Below are 14,688 nucleotides of genomic sequence, written 5' to 3' on the forward strand. Positions count from 1 at the left end.
CTCCAATCCCAGGGGATCGGCTCCCAGGGTTGGGAGCATCCGCTTTCCGCGACGCCGACGGCGCACTGCTCGAAATTGTCGAATAAAGCGGCCTCGAGATTTATAAACTTTGTTCCCCTGAAACTCGTCATTTCTGTTCTGCACTCAGGGGTGTGGGGTGGGGGGGGGTGTGGTGGCAGGAGGGCATGGTGGGATGCCCTTTCACCCAGGTCGGGAGGCAAGGTTTTGGAGCATCGCGTGTGCATTCGCGGAGCCCCATGTCGCGGCGAGGATCTGCCGGCCCCGGACCGGGGCTCAGGAGAGAGCTGTGCCGGGATTGGAAGGGCTAACCCATCAGGAAGGTTTGAGGGCCCTGCGCCTACACACGTTAGGGTCTAGGAGGATTGGGGGTTGGTGGGGGTGGATCTAATCGAAACTTACAGGACACTGAATGGCCTGGACTGAGCGGATGTGGGAAGATGTTTCCGTTGGTGTAGGAGAGTCCGGGACCCGAGGGCACGGCCTCAGAGTAAAGGGTAGGCTGTTTGGAATGGAGATAAGGAGAAAGGTCTTCAGCCCAAGAGAGGGATGAATCTAGGGAGCTCACTGCCACGGAAGGCCGTGGGGGCCTGGTCATTGAGTACATTTAAGGCTGAGATAGTTGGGTTCCTGATTGCCAAGGGTTACAGGGAGAATGGGGTTGAGGAACCTTACAGCTGGGATTTGATGGCAGAGCAGGCTCAATGGGCCGAACGGCCTGACTTCCACTCCTAACTCATCACGGGCTTGCAGAGCCGATCTGGTCCCTGTCCCATCATCCTGGGCTACCTGCGTCCGGCGGGATTTTCACCCTATCTCGGGGCCTCGGGCCCAAAGGAGCCAAAGCAGGGTCAGCGGGGATCTCAGACAGGGCCTGGGGTCAGACGGGCCGAAGAGAGCGGCAGACGGAGGCTAGTGTGTTTCAGGAAAGGCACATCAGGGGTGGGACTTGTACCCTGTAACGGGGAGGGGTCCTGGGGGTAGCGTCGCTGAGCAGAGAGACCTTGTGGCGAGGGGGGGGGGGGGGGAAGCATGTACGTAGTTCCTCGAAAGTGGAGGGGCAGGTAGAGGGAGGTGTGGGGGCTATGCTCGCCTTTATGGGTCAGTGCGTCGGGTACAGGGAGTCGGGAGGGTGGTGTCGGGGCTGCACGGGGAGTCGGTCAGGGCCGCGTTGGGAACACGGCGTTCGATCCCGGTCTCCCTGCTACAGGAAGGACGTGATGAACGGGGTCAGGAGGGATTTCCCGGGATGTCGGAGGGTCCGAGCTACAGGGAGGGGCTGGGGGCTGTTTTCCCCGGAGCGTCGGAGACTGGGGGGGGGGTGACCTTATAGAGGTTTATAAAACCATGAGGGGGGGGCATGGATAGGGTGAATAGACAAGGTCTGTACTCCACCCCCCCCAGGGGGTGTGGGCGTCCAAAACTAGAGGGTTTAAGGTGAGTGGGGGGGAAGGGACCTGAGGGGGGGTAACATTTTCACACACAGAGGGTGGTGCGTGTGTGGGACGAGGAAGTGGGTGGGGGCTGGGACAGCGACAGCATTTAAAAGGCGTCTGGTTGGGGACGTGGACAGGAAGGGGATCGGGGGGGCCAGATGGGGACTGGGTTAGTTTAGGACATCGGGGATGGGCCGAAGGGCCTGTTTCCGCGCCGTACAGCTCTGAGGCTCTGTTACAGCACGTTGGTCTGGATCGAATTCCATTTTCCAGCCAGTCGGGATCTTTCTGTAATCTGAGGCGATCCTGTTGAATATTTATCACCCAGACTATATCGGTAACACGACAGCGCAGTGATTCAACCCTTCTGCATTCACACCCACATCGGTTACATCCGGCATCTGTCCCAGTGCTGACCACTCTATCAATTTTGTCGGACTTCTCTCTCTCTCTCTCTCTGTCTCACTCTCTGTTTCTCTCTCTCACTCTGTCTCTCTCTCACTCTGTCTCTCTCTCATTCTGTCTCTCTGTCTCTGTCTCTCCCTGTCTCTCTATCTCTCTCTGTGTCTCCTTCCTCTCTCTCTCTCTCCATCTCTCTGTCTCTGTCCCTCTCTCTCCCTGCCTCTCTCTCTCTCTCTGTCTCTGTCCCACTCTCTCCCTGTCTCTCTCTCTCTCTACTCGCCTCGGTGTCTCTCTCGCTCTCTCCGCCTCTCTCACTGTCTGTCTATCTCCCACTCTGTCACTCTCTCTCTACCTGTCTCACTCTCACTCTCTCCGTCCCCCCAATCACCACCTTCTCTCTCTCTCTCTATCTCTCTCTCCCCGCCTCCTCGGGCATCTCTCACTTTCCCTCTCACTCTGTCTCCCTTTGTCTCCCTTTCCCTCGCTCTCTCTCACTCTCTCTCTCTCTCATTCTCCCTCCCTCCCTCTCCTTCTCTCACGCTCTCTGCCTTACTGTCTCTCTCCCTCCTTCTTGCTCTCCTTTTTTCTCTTTCTCCCTCTCTTTCTCACTCTGCCTCTCTCTGTCTCTCTCTCGCTCTGCATCTCTCTCTCTCTCGCTCTGCATCTCTCTGTCTCTCTCCCTCTCTCTCTCTGTCTCGGTCCCTCTCTCTCTCTCTCTGCCTCTCTCTGTCTCTCTCCCTCTTTCTCGCCCTGTCTCTCTCTGCCTCTCTCTCTCTCTCTCTCTCACTCTGTCTCTCTCTCTCTCCCTCTCTCTCTCTCTGCCTCTTTCCCTCTCTCCCTCTCTCTCTCTCACTCACCCTCCTGCTCTAGCCTCCTGCCCCATTCAGTAAGTCCGTAACTCTTCTGAATTTAAACTCAGCTCCACTCTGCTGTGTAAAGTTTGCAGACTCAAATAAAAAATCAAATCAATTCGCAGCCTGCGCCAAACGGGCATCGAATGAAATCAAAGGTGTTTGAAGAAGATGAGTGCAGTCACAGTGCCCCCGCTCCCTCGGCCCCGACCCTCCCACAGCGCCCCGCTCCGCGTTTGGCGGTGTTTCAAGGTGGTGGTTGGGGGGTGCTCGGTGCAAATAGGGAGCGGGCGAAGCGGCTCTTCTATCCTTGCAGCCCCCCAACCCCCCAGCACCCCCGCCCCCCCCTTCTCTCTCTCTCTGCATTCCAGCCTCGCAATTATTTTGCAGCCAGGCAGGGGTACGTTAGCCTGGGCCTGCGCTGGGCTCCCCAGCAGCTGGGGTCCGACCTGTCTCCTTGCAGCTCTCCCATGCCACCACCCCACAACACAACCCCCTCCCTGCCCAACCCCCTCCCCCCCCCCCCCCCCCACCCCATCCAGCGTCTATCTGTGTAAAAATAGAGCCTGGTGCTGCAACTGGGGAAGTTCCCTGCATTGGGAAACGCAGAGGAAGGCTCGCAGCTTCCGCACGAAGTGGGGGCGGGGGGGAATGGCAGAAGTGAAATCTCTCACATCTGAGCACATGGGCCTTTGGCAGGAAGTCAGGCGGGATGTGGGGTGGCTGTGGAGTGGTGGGGACTTGGTGGCGTTAGCGGACGAAGGTCGCTCTGCCCATCCACCTGCTGAAGGCTCACCGCATTCGGACCACCACCGCTACCCCCCACCCCCACAAACAACACCCCCCCCCGCCCCGACACCTTGTCCAACCCCGACTCCACCATGTTCCTGTACATTTCGTCCCCTCCTTCCCTCCCTCCCTCTCTCTCTCTCTCTGTATCTCTCCCTCCCTCTCACTCTCTCCCTGTCCCTCCCTCTCTGTGTCTCTCCCTCTACCCCTCTCTCTCACTCACTCCCCTCTCACTCTCCCTCCCTCTCTCTCTCTCTGTCTCTCCCTCTCTGTATCTCTCTCTCCTTCCCTCCCTCTCACTCTCCCTCCCTCTCTCTCTCTGTCCCTCCCTCTCTGTATCTCTCCCTCTACCTCTCTCTCTCTCACTTGTTCCCCCTCTCTCTCTGTCCCTCTCTCTCTCCCTCCCTCTCTCTCTCTGTCTCTCTCTCTGCCCCACTCTCACTCTCTCCCCAGTCCTCCTCTCTCTCACCCTTCAGCTCTCTCTCTGTCTCTGTCTCTCCCACTCTCTCTCCCTCTCTCTCTCTCTCTGTATATCTTTCTCTCCTTTGCTCTCTATTTAACCTTTTCCCTCTCTCTATCATTCTCAGACCCATTCATTCATCTGTCTCTGTCATTCTCTCTCCCACTCTCTCCATCTCTCCCTCTATTTCTCTCTCTGTCTCTCGCACACTCTGTCTCTATCTCTGTCTCTCTGTCTGTCTGTGCCTCTTTCTCGCTGTCTCTCCCTCTCTCCGTCTTTTCCTCTGTCGGTCTGTCTCTCTCCCTCGTTCTCCCTCTCTCTCTCCCTTCCTCTGTCCATGTCCGCCTCTCCCTCTTTCCTTCTCCCCTCTGATCGTCCCTCCGTCCCTCTGCAGGAGGCTCACAGACACACTGTGACCCAGCCACCCTGTGCCTCCCGCAAACCAGTGCCAACGCCCTGCAGAAGGGGGCCCAGGAAGCGGAATTCGGAGCAGACACAGGAACCTCTCAGCAATTGGCGCACGGCCTCCCGTCCTGTCCACCAGCATCTGCTCTTTATCTCTGAGCCTGGGCGCGGGAAGGCTTTCTCAGGGCTAGAGTTCTGAGTACTCGATCAGTCCACTGCGTCCTCTCTCCTGCAAGCTAACTTTGGTGACAGACTTCTCTCTTTAATTTGTCGATTATGCAAGTGTGGGTTTAGGGGCGTTTGGGGTTCCCAAAGGGAGCCTGCAGGCAGTGGAACATGCCTCCCCTCAATACCCACCACCCCCGTGATCGAATCTGCATCTACCATGAGGATTTGGGGGGAGAGACAGTAGGAACTGCAGATGCTGGAGAATCTGAGATAACAAGGTGTAGAGCTGGAGGAACACAGCAGGCGAAGCAGCATCGGAGGAGCAGGAAGGCAGGCGTTTCGGGTCTGGACCCTTCTTCAGAAAAAGGGGGATGGTAAGGGTATTCTGGAATAAATAGGGAGAGAGGGGGGAGGCAGACCCGAAGATGGATAGAGGAGAAGATAGGTGGAGAGGAGAGTATAAGTGGGGAGGTAGGGAAGGGATCTGTCAATCTGGGGACGACGGACGGGTCAAGGGGGCGGGATGAGGTTGGTAGGTGGGAAATGGAGGTGCGGCTTGAGGTGGGAGGAGGGGATAGGTGGGAAGAAGGACAGGTTAGGAGGGCGGGGATGAGCCGGGCTGGTTTTGTGATGCAGTGGGGTGGGGAGGAGGGGAGATCTTGAAGGGTTTGTGGCGGGTGGGGGGGTGGTTGCTGGGTTAGAGGTGGTGGGTTCCGCGAGTCGCTGAGGTGCGTCTCGTGGACTGAATGCACTTCTGCGGCTGTGCTTCGGGGGCTGATGGTGTGGGTGGAGGGGGGCATTGCCGAGGGAGGGTGGAAGGTTGGGGGGAGGTGGGGGGGTGACGACGGAGAGGGGGGAGTGTGGGTTGGTGCGGAGCTTCTCGGGCATTGTCTGAGCCGTGCCCGGTCCAGGCGACTGGGGAACCCCCCCCCACCCAACACTCCTGACTCATGTCTTGTCGATGGTGGTGGTGGGGGGTGAGTCAGGACAGGAGTTACTCACTGCAGGGTTCCCAGCCTCTGACCCACTCCTTGTAGCCACAGAGTCGATATGGGGCTGGTGGGGGGGTGAGTGGGGTGGTCCCAGTTCGGTTTCTGATCAAACTGTAACCCCCAGGATGTTAATAGTGGGGGGGCGGGCGCAGGGGATATACATTGAACATCAAGGGTGAGGGGATGTTGGTTAGATTCTGTCTTGAGGTGGTGATATTTCCCTGAAAGGTCAATATGAGACTGAGTTGGAGTCAGAGAGAGAGAGAGAGAGAGAAAGAGAGAGAGAAACACAGAGAGACATGGAGAGGGAGACAGAGAAAGAGAGAGGGAAAGAGAGAGAGAGAGAAACAGGGAGGGAGAGAGAAAGCGAGAGGTAGAGAGAGACTCAGAGAGAGAGAGGCAGAGACACAGGGAGAGAGACACAGAGAGAGGGAGAGAGACAGAGTGAGAGAAATGGAGAGAGATAGAGAGACACAGAGAGAGAGGTAGAGAGAGAAAGACACACACAGAGATAGAGAGAGACAGACAGGGGAGAGAGAGAGGCAGAGGTAGAGAGACAGAGAGGGGAGGGAGAAAGAGACAGAGAGAGAGAGAGGCAGAGAGAGAGACATGGAGAGAGAAATGGAGAGAGAGAGGCAGAGAAAGAGAGAGGGAAGAGAGAGAGAGAGGACAGGGAGGGAGAGAGAGAGGCAGAGGGTAAAGGGAAAGAGAGAGGCAGAGACACAGGGAGAGAGGCACAGAGAGAGGGAGAGAGAGAGAGAGAGGGGGACAGAGAGACACAGAGACAGAGACACAGAGAGAGAGAGGCAGAGAGAGAGAGAGGCAGAGAGAGAGACATGGAGAGAGAGAGGCAGAGAAAGAGAGAGGGAAAGAGAGAGAGAGAGACAGGGAGGGAGAGAGAGAGAGGCAGAGGTAAAGGGAGAGAGAGAGAGGCAGAGACACAGGGAGAGAGGCACAGAGAGAGGGAGAGAGAGAGAGGGACAGAGAGACAGAGAGAGAGAGACAGAGAGAGAGACAGAGACAGAGAGAGGGACAGAGAGAGAGAGGGACAGAGAGAGAGAGGGACAGAGAGAGAGAGGGACAGAGAGAAAGACAGAGGCAGAGAGAGAGAGAGAGAGAGGGACGCTTCAGACAATCAGAACAGGAAAGTGTGTTGAGGATGATGCAAGGACAGAAACCGACATTGTCCTTTACGAAAGAAACGAACTGTGTAGTGAATGAAACCTTTGAAGAGCAGGTGTGCATGCTGGAATGGATAGAGATAGAGGAAGCTGGTGTGCTGGAAATTTTGTCAAACATTAAGGTTGACAAGTCGCCAGGCCCGGACCAGATTTGTCCTCGGCTGCTTGGAAAGCAAGAAATGCAATTGCTTCGCCACTCGCGAAGATCTTTGCATCCTCGCTCTCCACTGGAGTCATACCTGAGGACTGGAGAGAGGCAAATGTAATTCCTCTCTTCAAGAAAGGAAATAGGGAAATCCCCGGCAATTACAGACCAGTAAGTCTCACATCTGTCGTCTGCAAGGTGTTAGAAAGGATTCTGGGGGATAGGATTTATGACCATCTGGAAGAGCATGGCTTGATCAAATGCAGTCAACACGGCTTTGTGAGGGGCAGGTCATGCGTCACAAACCTTATCGAGTTCTTTGAGGATGTGACTAGAAACGTTGACAAGGGTTGAGCTGTGGATGTGGTGTATATGGATTTCAGTAAGGCATTTGATAAGGTTCCCCATGGTAGGCTCATTCAGAAGGTCAGGAGGAATGGGGTACAGGGGAACTTAGATGTCTGGATACAGAGATAATGGGAACTGCAGATGCTGGAGAATTCCAAGATAATAAAATGTGAGGCTGATGAACACAGCAGGCCCAGCAGCATCTCAGGAGCACAAAAGCTGACTTTTCACGCCTAGACCCTTCATCAGAGAGGGGGATGGGGTGAGGGTTCTGGAATAAATAGGGAGAGAGGGGGAGGCGGACCGAAGATGGAGAGAAAAGAAGATAGGTGGAGAGTATAGGTGGGGAGGTAGGGAGGGGATAGGTCAGTCCAGGGAAGACGGACAGGTCAAGGAGGTGGGATGAGGTTAGTAGGTAGCTGTGGGTGCGGCTTGGGGTGGGAGGAAGGGATGGGTGAGAGGAAGAGCCGGTTAGGGAGGCAGAGACAGGTTGGATGCGTTGTATCCGGAGGTTGGTAGGGTGGTGTGTGAGAACGAGGGGGATCCTCTTAGGGCGGTTGTGGCGGGGGCGGGGTGTGAGGGATGTGTTGCGGGAAATACGGGAGACGCGGTCAAGGGCGTTCTCGATCACTGTGGGGGGAAAGTTGCGGTCCTTAAAGAACTTGGACATCTGGGATGTGCGGAGTGGAATGTCTGATTGTGGGAGCAGATGCGGCGGAGGCGGAGGAATTGGAAATAGGGGTTGGAATTTTTGCAGGAGGGTGGGTGGGAGGAGGTGTATTCTAGGTAGCTGTGGGAGTCGGTGGGCTTGAAATGGACATCAGTTACAAGCTGGTTGCCTGAGATGGAGACTGAGAGGTCCAGGAAGGTGAGGGATGTGCTGGAGATGGCCCAGGTGAACTGAAGGTTGGGGTGGAAGGTGTTGGTGAAGTGGATGAACTGTTTGAGCTCCTCTGGGGAGCAAGAGGCGGCGCCGATACAGTCATCAATGTACCGGAGGAAGAGGTGGGGTTTGGGGCCTGTGTAGGTGCGGAAGAGAGACTGTTCCACGTAACCTACATAGAGGCAGGCATAGCTGGGGCCCATGCGGGTGCCCATGGCCACCCCCCTTAGTCTGTAGGAAGTGGGAGGAGTCAAAAGAGAAGTTGTTGAGTGTGAGGACGAGTTCAGCAAGGCGGATTAGGGTGTCGGTGGAGGGGGACTGGTCGGGCCTGCGGGACAGGAAGAAGCGGAGGGCCTTGAGGCCATCTCCATGCGGAATGCAGGTGTACAGGGACTGGACGTCCATGGTGAATATGAGGTGTTGGGGGCCAGGGAATTGGAAGTCCTGGAGGAGGTGGAGGGCGTGGGTGGTGTCACGGACGTAGGTGGGGAGTTCCTGGACCAAAGGGGAGAAAATGGAGTCCAGATAGGTGAAATGAGTTCGGTGGGCAGGAGCAGGCTGAGACGATGGGTCGACCAGGGCAGGCAGGTTTGTGGATGTTGGGAAGGAGATAGAAACGGGCTGTGCGGGGTTGGGGAACAATGAGGTTGGAGGCTGTGGGGTGGGAGGTCCCCTGAGGTGATGAGGTCATCATGAACGGTGTTGGAGATGATGGTTTGGTGCTCGGGTGTGGGGTCATGATCGAGGGGGCGGTAGGAGGTGGTGTCGGAGAGTTGGCGTCCGGCCTCGTCGATGTAGAGGTCAGTGCGCCATACTACCACTGCGCCACCCTTGTCTGCGGGTTTGATGGTGAGGTTGGGGTTGGAGCGGAGGGAGCGGAGGGCTGCCCGTTCTGCGGGGAAGAGGTTGGAGTGGGTGAGAGGGGTGGAGAGGTTGAGGCGGTTAATGTCTCGACGGCAGTTGGAGATGAAGAGGTCGAGGGGAGCGTAGGAGGGGGTGGTGTCCAGGAGGAGGACTTGTGTTGGAAGAGGGTGAAGGGGTCAGTGGAAGGAGGGTTAGGCTCCCAGTTGCAGAAGTAGGCATGGAGGCGAAGACGGTGGAAAAACTGCTCTATGTCCAATCGTGACTGGTATTGGTTGATGTGTGGTTGTAGGGGGACAAAGGTGAGCCCCTCACTGAGGACTGACCGTTCGTCCTCAGTCAGTGGGAGGTCTGGGGAGACGGTGAACATGCGGCAGGGCCGGGTGTGGCTGTCTCCTCTGGGGCTGCTGGCTGTGGGCGGAGCGATGAGGTCGTCGGCCATGGGCGGGGTTCCGTCGGCGTCAGCCGTGGGCGGGGTTCCGTCGGCCGTGGGCGGGGCTCCGTCGGCGTCGGCCGTGGGCGGGTTTCCGTCGGCGGTTGGAGGATCGGGGTGGGCGGCAGCAGCTGCGGTGAGGGTGGTGTGTGAGGTGTTGTACCTGGAAGTGGAGGTGGTGACTGCAGCAGCGGTTCCGGAAGTGGTGTGGCCGGCGGAGGCGGATGTGACGTCATCGGTGCGGTCTCCGGCCGTGTCTTCATGGTCAATGGCGGCGGGGCAGGTAGAGACTCGGGATTTGGGAGGCGCAGGAATCCTCTTGTGGGAGGCAGGGGCCCGTGAGTTGGTTGTATTTAGGATTTTTGGTGTCCAGCAAAGCTGAGTGGAACTGGGTGTTCAGTCTGTGGATCCTGCGGAGGATAAAAAACAGCAGGGGTCCTTTGCAGGTCTGGGAGAGGGAGGCTCTGAGCTGGGGCAGGCTGGATTGCAGTGTGTGGAGGTGCCGGCGCATGGCTGCGAGAGTCTGTTTCAGGAGTCGCAGGGAGAAACACTTCTGAAGGGTCTGGATATTTTGGGTGTAGAGGTGGTCACGGTTGGGGCCAAATTGGGAAGGCTGAAATGTGGACTGTAGTCCCTTGGGGATGATCTGGTTCCGTAGGCAGGTGCTGAGGAAGGTGATGTGGCTGTGGTACCTGGTTTGCTTCAGGACATGGTCGAGCAGTTTCAAGGCCGAAGAGATTACAAGAGAGTTGCAATGGGAGAGAGATTCCCTGAGGTTGGTCCGGAGGGAGGAGGGTAACTTCTTCAGGTTAGGCATCCTCTGCCACAATGATGCCACCCGAAGGTTGCAGGAACAGCAACTCATATTCCGCCTGGGAACCCTGCAGCCATATGGTATCAATGTGGACTCCACCAGCTTCAAAATCTCCCCTTCCCCCACCGCATCGCAAAACCAGCCCAGTTTGTCCCCTCCCCCCACTGCACCACACAACCAGCCCAGCTCTTCCCCCCCCCACTGCATCCCAAAACCAGTCCAACTTGTCTCTGTCTCCCTAACCGGCTCTTCCTCTCACCCATCCCTTCCTCCCACCCCAAGCCGCACCCCCAGCTACCTACTAACCTCATCCCACCTCCTTGACCTGTCCGTCTTCCCTGGACTGACCTATCCCCTCCCTACCTCCCCACCTACACTCTCTCCACCTATCTTCTTTACTCTCCATCTTCGGTCCGCCTCCCCCTCTCTCCCTATTTATTCCAGTTCCCTCTCCCCATCCCCCTCTCTGATTAAGGGTCTAGGCCCGACACGTCAGCTTTTGTGCTCCTGAGATGCTGCTTGGCCTGCTGTGTTCATCCAGCCTCACATTTTATTATCTTGGAATTCTCCAGCATCTGCAGTTCCCATTATCTCTGATACTATTTTAACCCCACTGCGAAGCCTCTTCCAGGGATGCCTAACCTGAAGAAGTTACCCTCCGGACCAACCTCAGGGAATCTCTCTCCCATTGCAACTCTCTTGTAATCTCTTCGGCCTTGAAACTGCTCGACCATGTCCTGAAGCAAACCAGGTACCACAGCCACATCAAGATAGTAAAATGTGAGGCTGGATGAACACAGCAGGCCAAGCAGCATCTCAGGAGCACAAAAGCTGACGTTTCGGGCCTAGACCCTTCATCAGAGAGGGGGATGGGGGGAGGGAACTGGAATAAATAGGGAGAGAGGGGGAGGCGGACCGAAGATGGAGAGTAAAGAAGGTGGGTGGGGAGGTGGGGAGGTAGGGAGGGGATAGGTCAGTCCAGGGAAGACGGACAGGTCAAGGAGGTGGGATGAGGTTAGTAGGTAGCTGGGGGTGCGGCTTGGGGTGGGAGGAAGGGATGGGTGAGAGGAAGAACCGGTTAGGGAGGCAGAGACAGGTTGGACCGGTTTTGGGATGCAGTGGGTGGGGGGGAAGAGCTGGGCTGGTTGTGTGGTGCAGTGGGGGGAGGGGATGAACTGGGCTGGTTTAGGGATGCGGTGGGGGAAGGGGAGATTTTGAAACTGGTGAAGTCCACATTGATACCATTGGGCTGCAGGGTTCCCAGGCGGAATATGAGTTGCTGTTCCTGCAACCTTCGGGTGGCATCATTGTGGCAGAGGATGCCTAACCTGAAGAAGTTACCCTCCTCCCTCCGGACCAACCTCAGGGAATCTCTCTCCCATTGCAACTCTCTTGTAATCTCTTCGGCCTTGAAACTGCTCGACCATGTCCTGAAGCAAACCAGGTACCACAGCCACATCACCTTCCTCAGCACCTGCCTACGGAACCAGATCATCCCCAAGGGACTACAGTCCACATTTCAGCCTTCCCAATTTGGCCCCAACTGTGACCACCTCTACACCCAGAATATTCAGACCCTTCAGAAGCGGTTCTCCCTGCGAGTCCTGAAACAGACTCTCGCAGCCATGCGCCGGCACCTCCACACACTGCAATCCAGCCTGCCCCAGCTCAGAGCCTCCCTCTCCCAGACCTGCAAAGGACCCCTGCTGTTTTTTATCCTCCGCAGGATCCACAGACTGAACACCCAGTTCCACTCAGCTTTACTGGACACCAAAAATCCTAAGTACAACCAACTCACGGGCCCCTGCCTCCCACAAGAGGATTCCTGCGCCTCCCAAATCCCGAGTCTGTACCTGCGCCGCCGCCATTGACCATGAAAACACGGCCGGAGACCCCACCGATGACGTCACATCCGCCTCCGCCGGCCACACCACTTCCGGAACCGCTGCTGCACTCACCACCTCCACTTCCACAGATACAACACCTCACACACCACCCTCACCGCAGCTGCTGCCGCCCACCCCCGATCCTCCAACCGCCGACGGAGCCCCGCCCACGGCCGACGGAGCCCCGCCCACGGCCGACGCCGACGTAACCCCGCCCACGGCCGACAGAACCTCGCCCACGGCCGACGCCGACGGAACCCCGCCCACGGCCGACGGAACCCCGCCCACGGCCGACGGAACCTCGCCCACGGCCGACGCCGACGGAACCCCGCCCACGGCCGACGGAACCCCGCCCACGGCCGACAGAACCTCGCCCACGGCCGACGCCGACGGAACCCCGCCCACGGCCGACGGAACCCCGCCCACGGCCGACGGAACCCCGCCCACGGCCGACGGAACCCCGCCCACGGCCGACGACCTCATCGCTCCGCCCACAGCCTCCACAGCCAGCAGCCCCAGAGACGACAGCCACACCCGGCCCTGCCGCATGTTCACCTTCCCCCCAGACCTCCCACTGACTGAGGACGAACGGTCAGTCCTCAGTCAGGGGCTCACCTTTGTCCCCCTACAACCACACATCAACCAATACCAGTCACTGTTGGACATAGAGCAGTTTTTCCACCGTCTTCGCCTCCACGCCTACTTCTTCAACCGGGAGCCGAACCCTCCCTCCACTGACCCCTTCACCCTCTTCCAACACAAGTCCTGCTCCTGGACACCACCCCCAGGCCTCCTACCTTCCCTCGACCTCTCCTTCTCCAACTGCCGTCGAGACATGAGCCGCCTCAACCTCTCCACCCCTCTCACCCACTCCAACCTCTCCCCCGCAGAACGGGCAGCCCTCCGCTCCCTCCGCTCCAACCCCAACCTCACCATCAAACCCCCAGACAAGGGGTGGCGCAGTGGTAGTATGGCACACTGACCTCTACATCGCCGAGGGCAGACGCCAACTCTCTGACACCACCTCCTACCGCCCCCCTCGATCATGACCCCACACCCGAGCACCAAACCATCATTTCCAACACCGTTCATGACCTCATCACCTCAGGGGACCTCCCACCCACAGCCTCCAACCTCATTGTTCCCCAACCCCGCACGGCCCGTTTCTATCTCCTTCCCAACATCCACAAACCTGCCTGCCCTGGTCGACCCATCGTCTCAGCCTGCTCCTGCCCCACCGAACTCATCTCCACTTATCTGGACTCCATTTTCTCTCCTTTGATCCAGGAACTCCCCACCTACGTCCGTGACACCACCCACTCCCTCCCCCTCCTCCAGGACTTCCAATGTCCTGGCCCCCAACACCTCATATTCACCATGGACGTCCAGTCCCTGTACACCTGCATTCCGCATGGAGATGGCCTCAAGGCCCTCCGCTTCTTCCTGTCCCGCAGGCCTGACCAGTCCCCCTCCACCGACACCCTCATCCGCCTAGCTGAACTCGTCCTCACCCTCAATAACTTCTCTTTTGACTCCTCCCACTTCCTACAGACTAAGGGGGTGGCCATGGGCACCCGCATGGGCCCCAGCTATGCCTGCCTCTTTGTAGGTTACGTGGAACAGTCTCTCTTCCGCACCTACACAGGCCCCAAACCCCACCTCTTCCTTCGGTACATTGATGACTGTATCGGCGCCGCCTCTTGCTCCCCAGAGGAGCTCGAACAGTTCATCCACTTCACCAACACCTTCCACCCCAACCTTCAGTTCACCTGGGCCATCTCCAGCACATCCCTCACCTTCCTGGACCTCTCAGTCTCCATCTCAGGCAACCAGCTTGTAACTGATGTCCATTTCAAGCCCACCGACTCCCACAGCTACCTAGAGTACACCTCCTCCCACCCACCCTCCTGCAAAAATTCCATCCCCTATTCCCAATTCCTCCGCCTCCGCCGCATCTGCTCCCACGATCAGACATTCCACTCCCGCACATCCCAGATGTCCAAGTTCTTTAAGGACCGCAACTTTCCCCCCACAGTGATCGAGAACGCCCTTGACCGCGTCTCCCGTATTTCCCGCAACACATCCCTCACACCCCGCCCCCCGCCACAACCGCCCTAAGAGGATCCCCCTCGTTCTCACACACCACCCCCACCAACCTCCGGATACAACGCATCATCCTCCGACACTTCCGCCATTTACAATCCGACCCCACCACCCAAGACATTTTTCCATCCCCTCCCCTGTCTGCTTTCCGGAGAGACCACTCTCTCCGTGACTCCCTTGTTCGCTCCACACTGCGCTCCAACCCCACCACACCCGGCACCTTCCCCTGCAACCGCAGGAAATGCTACACTTGTCCCCACAACTCCTCCCTCACCCCTATCCCAGGCCCCAAGATGACATTCCACATTAAGCAGAGGTTCACCTGCACATCTGCCAATGTGGTATACTGCATCCACTGTACCCGGTGCGGCTTCCTCTACATTGGGGAAACCAAGCGGAGGCTTGGGGACCGCTTTGCAGAACACCTCTGCTCAGTTCACAACAAACAACTGCACCTCCCAGTCGCAAACCATTTCCACTCCCCCTCCCATTCTCTAGATGACATGTCCATCA

The sequence above is a fragment of the Stegostoma tigrinum genome, unplaced genomic scaffold (assembly GCF_030684315.1).
Source record: "Stegostoma tigrinum isolate sSteTig4 unplaced genomic scaffold, sSteTig4.hap1 scaffold_259, whole genome shotgun sequence".
NCBI classification, from domain to species: domain Eukaryota; kingdom Metazoa; phylum Chordata; class Chondrichthyes; order Orectolobiformes; family Stegostomatidae; genus Stegostoma; species Stegostoma tigrinum.